Genomic DNA, 10982 nt, shown 5'->3' with positions numbered 1-10982 from the left:
AGATTGTCCCAGATCATATCAGAGTGTAGCTTTGTGTGCATTTCTTAACATTTTATTAGAAGTTTCCTGACATTATTTGGGAACCTATAATTGTTTCTGACAGTTTAGGGTAAAACCATCACTTTAAATCATTTTAAACTGTTTATTTCTTAGAAAACCCAACTAAAGTGACCAAAAGTGTAAGGTCTAGTTCTGCAGTGTTTCTTGTGTTCTCACGCTTTCACTCACACTGCAAGTGGAGATCGACTGGAGAGTAAGTAAAATTACGAATCGATAACTGCCTGAGTGGTGTTTCACTCTCTTCGTGCGTAAGGTGAGAGGTCATACTCTTGACCCCTCTGTGACCCTTCCTCAGGGAGGAAACAACACTTTCCGCCGTCCCAAGCCTCAGCGTACTAACTGATTGGCCTTATCAGTTGACTGATCTGGTTCAATCGACTCCCTTTACACCCCCACTTCTGCTCCGTTGTCCCTCCCCGGCACCATGATTTTATTCTTATATTGCAGAAGCACAGGCCCGGCCTCATCCGTCATTACAGCGCGCCCTGACAGGTCCTCACACATGCTTGGATTTTTACATTTGACTCAATCCGGGGCTTACTTTACTGTAACCGATTCAGTATTTCTCAAATGAGCCGACCGATCTGCATGCACGCCACAGCGGATGGGATGATCTATGGCATCGCCTTAATAGATTTCCCAGGCCTCAGAGCCCAGCTAGTGTAGGGGAAGAGGGCATAATCTGTGCAATAAAAACACGATTATTCATTCAAATTGCCTGATAATTTATATTCCCCACATGTTCTCAAGCCCACGCTTGTGTGTTGCGGTGTCTGAATGTGTGTGTGCACCCACAATTTTTTGTGTGCTAACAGGACATCCAAGAATCTATCATTACATTAGCTTCTGCTGCAGTCCGTCAATGCTAACCACAAATTGTTTGGGAGGGGCTCGGCCAAGAATACCTCTACAACAACAACAACAACAAACTGCTAATGAGTTTCTTTAATTAGAACCAATAAATATAGGAAAAGAAGGTAGGGGTGGAGCTACAGAGTGGAAAAGGGGGACCCCCCCCAGCAAAGAGCCCCCCCCTCACTTGACCCCTCAATTTTTGAGTCAATATAAGTATCAATATTGACAAAGATTAGGAAATCATCAAAACAAGATTCTTTAAGCATTGCAAAAACATGCATTGCGGCCAAATTATTTGCTTCAAAAATAATACTGTTTAAATGACGTAATTTTTATCCTTTGATTAGTAACGGCCGTCCATTCCGCTGTTCTCAATTGCCAGCCTTCCAAAGTCTTCTGCGCCCTTTTCGCCCCCCATTTAAAACCGCCCATGGCTGCGGTTTATGTTTTCCTTAGTAGCCCTTTTTTTCTGAATCAATTGAAACCAAAAACCCTCCAAATTCCAACAAGCTTTGAAAGAAAGACATTTAGAATCGTTTTGATAGCTTCTGTTGAAATAACTTCTTTGATAGCAACACAAAGTTGTGCATTGTTCAGCGCTCTGGGGGTTAAGTTTATTGAATAGAAGAAAATGGCAAAAAAAAAAATTTTACCTCCACTAAATTTGGCCTGCTTCAACAATGCAAAGGATGGACCAAACCACTTGAAAACATCACACAGTTACAGCAGTGCCCCGTTTGAGCACATCATCAGAAAGGAAAATTAAAAGAAGAAAACAAGTCACACAAAAACTGTATTGTAACCATTTGACCTTTACCAAATAGACATTCGCAACTTTTTTGAGGGTCACACTGTTTTGATTGAAGGCAGTTGATTGTTTTCATTTTGTTTTCAATCAATGTGTTATTTTCTTGTTGAAAGCGGCATCTTCATTTATGCTTAACCCTTCAACACCAGAGATGTTGCCAGCAATACCTAAATATCACGCTCTATGGCATGCTTCGACAATTCGACTGTTTAGACGATCAACGTCAACCTGCTGACTCTGACCTGCAGAAAAGTGGCTTTTTATTTTGGATTTGCTCCGCTGTGTAACACATTACATAAACTACACAAAGCTGCTTTTCTTAGCAAAACAGAGTCATCTAAATCACATGGGGTGTGTCCAAATTCGAGGGCTGCGTTCTTCCTGGGCTGCATTTGTAGGCTGCTTACGTCACAGCGCAGTGGTAAATGCTGTCCAAATTCAACAACTCCTTCAAATGCGGCCAACAAACACGGCCTTCTTTTTCCCGATTTCAAGGATTGGTCTGGTGTATCCTACTATGCTGTCCATATCCCAAGATGCATTGCGGCCGAACCTTGAGATTTTCTGACAACAATGGCGGACTGTGAAGCAGGACTCGGAGTTGGAGATGATTACACCTTTTTATAATTACACCTCCAAGATTAAAAGTTGGATCAAATAAGCCAGGAACACTTTTCTAGCTCCATGCCTGGTTCACTACTCCTCTCTGTTTTGGACTCATGGTTGCTAGCCAACAAGACGTTCGCAGATGAAATGGCTGGAATTATCTAAAGGCTAGACTCGTCCAAATTCACAGCCGTCAACATCCGGCCTACCCGCTCGCCAACGTTGCCCGGGAAGATCGAGGCCACTGGAAAGTGCAGCCCTCGAATTTGAACACACCCCTTGATTGTGTAAACACTTCACTACTGTAAAGTGTTGCAAATAAGCGCAAGGGTGCTTTTCTCCAGATCAGAATCCGCTAGAATCGCTTTAATAGCGTAAACAGCTGAAGAGTTAATGTAGTTGAAAGAATGTCAACACTCGAGTGTTAAAGGGTCACATTTTATCAGTAGTTCACGGGAGCTTTTTTACAACCAGACTCAGATTTCCTTCTTTGGTCCAGTTTTACATCTGCCCAAAAAAAGCTTTTTGAAGATGCTAATTCTGGTGCAATCCAGACAGCATAGTGTAAGCAGTTCACCCAAACCTAGAGATTTTTATGTAGAGATTTTTAATATTAAGCGATATGATTCCCAGCTGTTGGTTTGCTGTGGTTACCACTGTCCTCAGGTGATTTTTTTTTACCTTCTGTACAATTTCCAAACCAAGAAATGGAGCAGAGTGTTAAAAATCCTCACAATGAAAGCTGAAGAAAACATAAACAATTTGAGACATAAATGTACTTGTGTCTTTGTTGGAGGACACATAGCATGACATACTAGGCTTATGGAGTGAACAAGAATTAAAAATGATGGGAACCTCCTCGGCAACCCTCAAATCAGTGGTTACCATGGTAGCACCTGGATGTGAAGAGGATTTTCCCAAACTTTCCCAAGTGCAAAGTTTTGTAGAAATGTAGAAAATTCTACAAAACAAATAACCTCTAACAAACTGAGGCAAAGTTGTGTGATGCTGCCATTCTCAGGATTAAATAAGATGCAAACAAATTGCACTCAATCTTTATGCAGCTTTTCAAAGTTAGCTCATTTTTAAATAAAAATGTTGTGCTTTTTGCAGCTGTGCAGCAAATGAAATGTTCATGTTAAGTTGTTGGTTGCACATTATAAACACATTTGAGGGGGGGAGACATTGGTGCACACATGAGTCCTGCAAGTGTGCGCCGGAAAGGAAAATATTGTGTTTTTTATTTTGCTTTTATCTCCCTGCGCTTTACATCTCCGAAGCTTTGCAGAGACGGTACAACTGGGAGAGAAGGAGAGTATTCTCAATTTCCTTTCTAAAAAGAAAATTCATTTGCAGTTGCTAATGTAATGTCATCGTTGTGTTTACCGAGCGTGGATGATGTATAGGGGATGTTGCATTGAGTGAGACTGCTTAATGATGCATAGAATTAAGTCTGTGGCTTTCAGCTGAGCTCCCTTCTCTCTCATACACTCCTCTTCCTCCCTCCTCTCCTTTCACACACACACATACTCTGACTCCCTTCCGCTTTGGTTCCCTCTCTTCCTCACCTCTCTCTGCATTTAATCCCCACCCTCTTTCCTCCTCCTCCCCAGCCCCTCTCCTTCCCTCTGATGCCGGCTGTCTTGGACTGTTGGCCACACGTTGCTCTGTGTTCTGTTGCCTAACTCCATCAATCACTGCGAGCAGAGAGGAAAGGATGCATGTGTGGAGGGGATGAGGAAAGGTGCGATAAAAACTGGAAGAAATGAGGGAGATGAAAACAGATAACAGCCACTGTAGAAAGATGCTTAGGAATTTAAAATAAAAAAACAAGCTGGAGGGAAGTGAACAAATGAGAAGAATGTCTTTTAGTTTTAACAATCCGCTGTGAGTTGGCCTGAATGAGTTCCTGAAAGCTGCTTACATGGATACAATCGTGTTATTCTTGCCTTTAGGACTGCACAAAAACAAGGACAAATGATTAGTGTGATGATAGTGAAGATATGATCTCAGTTATTGTCTCAGCAAATTATTGCATTGAGTGGGAAGACAGCAAAAGATTTGTTTTTGGGTTTCATATTATTTAATGTCAGTGCAGAAAATGGCCAAAAATTAAGGTTTAAACAGTGCTATAACTTTCCTTCTTGTCAGACGTGACCATCAACAAAACATCCTGTTTACATCCATAAGTGTGATGGTTATATATTAGATGAAATGTTGAAAATGGGACATTTTCTATGAACTTTGGCAAAATTGTGATTTTTATTTTATTTTAGTTTTAGTGCTTTGTTATGTTCTTTATGTTTCTTATTAAGATTTACTCTTAATTATCCACAGCTGTTTCTGTTTTAGATAATGAGACTTCAGTGAGTTTAAATGAGTTTATGATTATATTTATTTTTTGTCTTTTATGTCATTTTTTGGTTATTTTGCCACATTTTAGTACATTTGAATCATTTTTTTGTTTGGGTTAAAATATTAAACTTTTTATTTCTCCCAACAACACATTTCTCAGAAACCTTTTCATTTATTTTTTTAACCTTGCGTTTGTCAAAAAGAAACAATGACTTTCTAAAAACGTCTTAAGTAACGATTGCAAATTTTGGAACCACAAATTTAGATTTGGAATCAATCCTGTATTTCTACACAGAAGAAGTCTGACTTTTATGTCTTTTATCAATGTGAAACAAAAACAAGTGTGTGCCTAAATAAATGAATCAATACATCAGTTTGTTCCATGTTAACATAGCATACTTCACAGATTGACGCTTTGTGTTAGCAGTTTGTGTTGACACAAAGCCAGTACATTTCAGGACCTATTTCAGTCTAGAAAGAGTTAAACCACTGTTTTCCACATTTAAAAATTTAAATTTTGAAATTCTGTAATGAAAAAAAAGAATTTAAAAGGAGAAAAATTAAAGTATCAAGCCAATCCTCTTAAGAGTGAATGCACAAATGCAAAATCCACATTTCCTTTAAAATAGTAGTCAGTATCACTCTTTATACATAAATGCACTACAAATATTTCTTTATCTCAAAAACACATAATAGTCAATAGGATAGATTATCTGAAATATTCTCCTCCCATATGGATTTAAAAAATGTGTAAAAGTTTGAGTTTTCTACATTAAAGATTAGTGAGGTCCAGGTTAAAGTAAAAATGTTTAAGCACCTCTTTTAGACTTTGGAAAATATTTTCCTGACTCGGTGAGTTTTTTTTTTTTTTTGCTAAATATTTGCATCGATTAAACTTTCACACACAACTGCAAAAATATCATTAAAATGACTAATTTGTTTTTGAATTTTACTTGAAAAATCTTCAAGGAGTTTTATAATTTTGGTGTCAAGATGAGTTTTGTTTAACACACAGCTGATGAAACATATTAATGCGTATTTCCAAAGCAATAGGAATCAGTAAATGCAAAAAGCTAAAAGCTTAGACTTGTTATAAAGTTTTTGTGTGCAGTGTAATGCCAGTTTGGGAAATATTTTACAGAAAAAGATGTTAAATTTGATCATGGGAACTGCTGTAAAACACGGCTAACAGTTTTCAACGGTGTTTGATTTTACTTTTTTCTCCTTCCTTTTCCTTCTGCATATCTCACTCAGTCACTCAGTCCATTGCGTGCCGCTGTGATCCAGCTGTCCACCCCATTCATCATCCCGCCACTCTCCCCCTCACAGAATTATTATTTCTTTGATGTGTTACTAGTTGAAAAACAAATCCATTTTTCTGGCTATCAATTCATCATTTGGAATGGGGGAGTCACACTCCAGTTGTAGGGGCAGCCAATTTTTACCCCAACTTGAATTGTGTAATGTTGTGTGTCTGTGCATGTATGTGTATCAGGACGTGTTCTAAATGATTATGTCCGTTTGGGTCGGAAGCTGGACGAAGGATGAGGAGAATCGGAGGTAAATAGAAATAAATGTGAAAGAACAGATTCGGACGAGATGTTGGAGATTGTAAGGATGAGATGGGGAAAAGGGTGTTTGTGTGTGTGTGTGTACGTGTGGGAAAGAGGGCTTCCCTCTTCTTCAAGTCGTCCTCCTTCACCTAACGTCTGTGATAATTTATCACTTCTCCTAGCTTGGCTGACAAACTATTTGCAGGAAAATGAGTTTTTCCGCCACGGATTTGTCCTCTGGGAATAGAAAGGGGAGCTGCTGTGTTTTTATTCCACCACACACACACACACATCCAGATGTGTGTGCTCTTGTGCACACACGAGCACACTTGTGAGATCTCCAGTATTTACTAGGGGGGAAGGGGAGGTGGTTAAGATAAATGAGGTAAATTAATAGAGTCACTGAGGGAAAAGATCTGCTTCCACACCAGCAGATCTGCAACTGACACACAAAAGCTGCTCTCTCACACACACACACACATACACACCCTGTTCTTCCTTTTTCCACCTGCCTCCCACCCTCACACACTTTCCTCCTGATCCCTCATTTGCCCTCCCACAGATGACAAATGCAACGCTCAGACAAACAGCGATCAGGGCCATGCAGCATAATGTCAGCTTAGATCAACACTGGGACAAAAGCAAATATCACAACATTCATACTGCATGTTGGTGTGTGTGTAGGTGTGTGTGTGTGTGTTTGCCGCTGGCCCGGGTCACTGGATTCCAATCTCACTTTCAACCTCATCAACCAGGATATCGACAGAGTGCTTGACGGAAAATTACGCGACAGTAAAGGCCTAATTACATTGCTATTACCCTGGGCGATTCATAATCTTCAGAGATGGAGCAACAGTGGGACATCTCAGCTGTAAATCTGCAGGAGCTCTCTCCGTCTCTGTTAATGCCTGCTGTCATTACAGAGTTAACATGTCTTTTTTATGTTACTGTCTGTGGGAATCAGCCACTTTTACGAGAGTCAGCCGTGGAAGGGACTGAACAAAAGTGAAGCAGAACTTCATACCGGACACATGTGCTCATAGAAATACAAGGAAGCATCAACAGTAAATGTAGAAGTATGAAGAAAATACAAAATACAAGAAAATAGCATTACTTTCGAGTTACTTAAAGTTCCCCTCCAGTCATCTTTTAAACTATTGCATCATTCCCAATGGTGTTTTAATTATGATTGTGCTGTTTTTAGGCAAAAACAAAAAAGCTGTGTTCTATTTTTAGGACATAATATCTGTAGAGCAGCAGGAGCTCATTAGAAATTTGCTTCTGAGTTGTGGCCAGGACTTACCACGATTTGAATAAAGAAATAAACAGAAATTAATCTCAATTTTCTTTATACGCGTCCTCATTATAAGAAAAGTGCCACAAGAACATGTTAAAAACACAATTTTCATTGGAATGGGTCTTTAACACACTGAAGGGCAGGTTCAGATTTCACAGTTAGGATCAACCAGTTTGACAGCAGAGAACCTTTCCGCAGACAGAATACTTTGTTTAACAAGAGTGAAAGCTCACCTGAAGTCTACCACAAACCAAAAAAGAGAATTCTGCTTAGCCTTAAAAAAGTACGTGTGAAAAATGAATTTCCCTTTAACCTAATGGCTGGCTGGGTCCATCCAAAAAGTCAAAGCCCGTTTCTGTAGAACTGTAACGTTTTTCCCTTTTGACAAACGAAGCTACTACGCATTTTGGGATGAGACTCGGTTGGTGTCACACACAACAGCAGAAACTGCAAACTGGTCATAAATGACGAGTCTCTAACATAACCATATTTCGATTGACTGTTCTTTGTTGTATTCGTGTATTGGAAATTGGTATGTGTGCATTGGAACGATTTTTTCTAAATAAACTATTAAAAAAAAACACTACAGCATCTTTTTTTGATTAAACTTTGAATAAATGCCCACATAAAAACCTTTACTTGTTGGCATGTTTGTAATCATTATCCTGCAGCAAAACCTAACTAATCCTGAACAGATGCCTTTGACAGTCTATTTCATAATACCATCAGCCACAACAACCTCTTCAGGTTTCCCAAACCATTATACTACCACCACCATGTTCAACTATTCTTTTAATTGCCGTTTTAGTTTTAATTCTGGTTATCGAAAGCCTTTTGCCTTTAGAATATTTATATTAGTTTTTTGTCCAGATTGCTTTTTAATGCTGAATCATGAACAAGCAACTAAGGTTTGCTGTTTCTCAACACGTAGTGCATTGTAAGACCGGACTGATGTTAATGTTTCACTGTGCTTCTCGTGTTTTGACAGAAAACTGTTTTCTACTGCCAGAAAAAATCCATAAATATTTTAACAAAGGGCTCCAATGCAGATGACACTGATGGGAATGTGGTTAATTTTGCGAGGGTCGTTTGGTGGAAAAATTTGGAATTGAACAGATAATGTCTGTGTTTGGTTCATTATTGGAAAATGGTCATGTCTGCACCATGGGAAATGAAAAACTGAGACTTTTGATTGGAAACGTGTTTTTCTGAGTTATTTCTTTTTTATTAGTCTGGGAAAGCAACTCACTAAATGAAATGTCTTTAAAAATTCATGAGTAGTTGAGTCTGAAATTCCATGCAAAAAAAGATTAAAAGAATACAATTTTATCTGTGAAAATGTTAGTACCATAACAATATAATGATTTTCCTCTTTTTTTTCCAGTGGCACGTTTTTACTTTCAGAAAAAAAAGGTAACAGTGGCAACAGTCTACTTACAAATAACAAAAACCGGTTATGCAAAATGATTAAGTTAAAACTCTAAATGCAATAAAATGTAGTTTTCAAATAGAAATCCTGAATAATTTTTGGAAAGTGCACCAAAGAAGCATAGAGAGAAAACTGTTTTAATGTCATTTTCTGCATCTTCACTCTGATAAAGAGGCTCACTTACTTTCCATTTGACACAAATGAACACCTGAGTTCCCATGAGGACATTCGACTCTACGCCGCTCCAAACACAGTAGCCAATAGCCATCTTTGTTATGGCTGTTTCTATGGCGATCTCCTCTGACTGACAGGCATGACGACAAGGTCCACCAGGCTCCCTGATCAAAGTGTCCTGCAATTACCAGTTTGTGAGGATCAAGGAGGATGTGTGTGTGTGTGTTTGTGGTCAGCATCTCCCACATTGAGCTCATTCATGTCAGCCATGAAGGTAAAGACCACCTAGTTTGAAAGATTCCTGCACCTTTATGCCGCTTGCGCTTGAAATGTGGAAAGATTTTGCGCAGAATGGGTGACAGACGGTGCAGAGTCGAGAGGCAGGTCACCTGTGACCACCGGTCCAGGTTGCATGTGGACTAAACACAACTAAACATCATGTTCAGTTAAAGGCTATTATTGCCTGTATGCCATTGTGGTCCTCACAATAGAAGTCATGCTGGGATTTTGTGTGGTTCTTGCTGGCAACAGTTATTAGCCCCCCAAAAGAAATCTAAAAGGGAAGCAGTCAAGAGAAGAACAAGAAGATTTGGGGTAAGAATTGAATGTTGGGGGTGGGTAAGGAGGGATGGTGAGCAAAATGGAAAGGGAAAAGATGTGTGTGTGTGTGTGTGTGTGTGTGGGTGTGGGTGGGGTGGGGGGTGGGGGGTTGGAGTGAGGTCAGAGGGTAACACCGAAAAGGAAATGGGGGACACAGGGGGAACAAAAGACAGGGCCGCTCTAAGATAGACAAAGCTGGAGGGAAGGTGGACAGTTCACAAAACACAGGAAGATGAGGGGAAAAAAGATGAGGGGATAGAATGGAGGGGCACGCAGCAGATGGCAAAGGCTGGTCGGACAGAAGTGCACTGAGAAGAAGAGGGGGGCAAAGCTGAGGAGAGCTGTTGGCAGAAGTTTCTCCTCTAAAAGGATGTCTCTGCAGTGTCAAAAATAACTCTGCTCTCCCCCAATAACCACCCAGTCTGTTTACATGAACACAAAAATCTGATAAGAGCAACCAGATAAACAAATTTGAAGGTTTTTTTGGGGGCTTCAGACATCTGATAACCCAAAATGCCCGGAGGTGTCTATTACTAAATTACTTAAAGTACACAACAAGAAAAATTTCTGTTCTCCCTTTTCAATCTGCTCTCATATTTTTGAAATTTGCCCTATTTTTGATTTGAGTGCAGTACACATAATTCTGCAGAAAATGATGGTTGGCTCTCGTGTCAAAAAGTTATTCCCTTTTGATGCTTGGTTTTTTATTTATAAACATTTTCTTGCTTTTTTTGACAGATGTGAAACAATTAAATAAACTGTTATGCAAACATGATATTCTGAAATGCAGTTCCTAATGTGTTATTTTCATTCATCAAAATTACATAAATTACATTATATCTAACGGTGAAATTCAGAAAATCCAGTTTGATCGTTGGATTAACCAGATAAACAGATAATTGTCTGTTGTTATTTATTTATTTATTTATTTATTTGTATATTACACTGATTAATGACCTCATCAATCCTGTTCTTTTTACCAAATGATTTGACCCAACAGTCCTGATCACAAATGGGTTCTTCAAACTTCTTTCTTCACGGGAGCGTGCACCGAAACAAGATCACCGCGGGAGCGCGCTTCAAACCAATTTACGCGCCCCTTTTCCAGTGAAACCTGGAAAGACTGCAGGAACTGTATTACATTACTTCTAAATAAAAATGTTTTTATCTATGTCTAGAAATACTCATTTCACAAACAGGTTTTTGGACACGCACACTCCCTCCCCCAACAGCGGGGATTTGTTC

The sequence above is a fragment of the Oryzias latipes genome, chromosome 12, assembly GCF_002234675.1.
Source record: "Oryzias latipes chromosome 12, ASM223467v1".
In the NCBI taxonomy this organism is placed as follows: domain Eukaryota; kingdom Metazoa; phylum Chordata; class Actinopteri; order Beloniformes; family Adrianichthyidae; genus Oryzias; species Oryzias latipes.
This window is presented reverse-complemented; position numbering follows the sequence as displayed.